The 1,898-nt window shown below is 41.0% G+C and overlaps 1 non-coding gene across 1 annotated transcript; it reads left to right on the top strand.

Annotated features, from left to right (window-relative positions):
• The first annotated feature begins 1,317 nt into the window (after positions 1-1,317).
• Positions 1,318-1,389, top strand: TRNAC-ACA (transfer RNA cysteine (anticodon ACA)). Its single transcript has one exon. It is a non-coding gene; the product is annotated as a tRNA-Cys (tRNA).
• Positions 1,390-1,898: the final 509 nt, after the last annotated feature.

A 1,898-nucleotide genomic window follows, 5' to 3' on the forward strand; every position in this document is an offset into this window, starting at 1 on the left:
TGAAAAAATTACTTAATTTCTCTGAAGCCTCTTATTCTTCAAGGTAATATGGAGATAATAATAATGGTTATCTCGTGAAGAGTCAGAGGAATTAAAATTTTTAAATGTATCACTGAGTACAGTGCCTGGACTGTGAATGCTCAATAAATGTCAGTTGTTGTTATTGTTATAAAAATCTGGGAGAATGGCATTAAAACATGTATAATATCATACAAAAAATGAATCGCCAGTCCAGGTTCGATGCAGGATACAGGAGGCTTGCGGCTGGTGCATTGGGATGACCCAGAGGGATGGTATGGGGAGGCAGGTGGGAGGGGGGTTCAAGATGGAAATATGTGTACACCCGTGGCGGATGCTTGTTGATGTATGGCAAAACCAATACAATATTGTAAAGTAAAAAAAATAATAAATAAATTAAAAAAAAAATCAGTCCTATTTGCAACATGATGGAGCTCTAGGGGAGATGGAAAAAGAAAAAGAGGTTCATTTACAGATCTTTTAGCAAGGTTGGAAAGATATGTTAGCATAACTCTGAGTACACATAATGATATTACTCAAGAAAGCCTCAAGGTTCTAGTCCATTGTCCAAAAAAAAAAAAAAAAAATGGTTTAGAAATGGTGCTAAAACTCCTTCCAGGGTTAGACTTTTGTGGCCATAATAAAAGTGGTCATTTTGAGCATTTTCAAGGGATTAGTAAATTTAGACTGAATTAAGACCCCAGTTGTTCCAGGCTTTGTTTGACATTTTCATCTATGGCTTCTGGGGCTGGCACAGCCAAGGAATGGCCAGGCTTCTCTCATTTGAAGCTCTCTTCATTAATTTTGTGCTGTGCCTTGGGTTTCTGATAGTATACCGCTTGCTTCTCACATCTTGCAATCCTTTGATTCCAGAGTTCTAGCTGTGTTGTTTTGGGGTTTTACTTGCTGATGAAGAGATTTGTGTGAATTTAATTTTCTTTAGTCTCTGGCTGCTGACTTTGGTGTTTATAAAGTTCATAGGCAACTAGATCAATGACAACCTTTTTTTTTTTTTTTTGGCTGGGTGTAGATTTCCACAGTAGCGGGAAGTCAGAAGTGATTTGTAGGTTACTAAATCTTGGGCTTTGTTTAACATATAACTTTTATGGCCAGTGAGAATGAGTAAGGTCCTAATATTTCAGAACTTCATATAGGAAGTAAGCCAGAATGAAAGATTACACTGTCCACCCACCAAACCTAGCAATTGTATAATGTACTTTCTCAGAAAACGTAATCCTGACCCCTCTTCCAGTGTCATTTTTGCCCTCCAAGTCTGAAATGAACTTTTGGTGCTTGTTTTCCCTGGTGGCTCAGATGGTAAAGCATCTGCCTACAATGCAGGAGACCCAGGTTCAATCCCTGGGTTGGGAAGATCTCCTGGAGAAGGAAATGGCAACCCACTCCAGTACTCTTGCCTGGAAAATCCCATGGACGGAGGAGCGTTGTAGGCTACAGTCCATGGGGTTGCAAAGAGTCGGACACGACTGAGCAACTCTACTCTACTTTCCTTTGGTAAAACAGCAAATATAAAGTGTCCTTCATGCTACACCCAAATATGCAGAGCAGATGTGGTTTCCTTGTGTGCGAGCATGCTCAGTCACTGTTGTGTCCGACTCCTTGCAACTCAACGGACTGTAGCCCACCAGGCTCCACCATCCATGGGGTTTTCCAGGCAAGAATAGTGGAGTGGGTTGCCATTTCCTGTTTCAGGGGGTCTTCCTGACCCAGGGATTGAACCCGCATCTCCTGCATTGCAGGCAGATTCTTTACCACTGAACCACCAGGGAAGCCCTGAGCACTTCTTAACTGATGTTCTCTCTCTGATGATCTCTCAGCCTTGTAGATAATGGAAAATTAAAAACCAAATTTTGGTCTAAATA

Source organism: Bubalus kerabau, chromosome 1 (genome assembly GCF_029407905.1).
Source record: "Bubalus kerabau isolate K-KA32 ecotype Philippines breed swamp buffalo chromosome 1, PCC_UOA_SB_1v2, whole genome shotgun sequence".
Classification (NCBI taxonomy): Eukaryota; Metazoa; Chordata; class Mammalia; order Artiodactyla; family Bovidae; genus Bubalus; species Bubalus kerabau.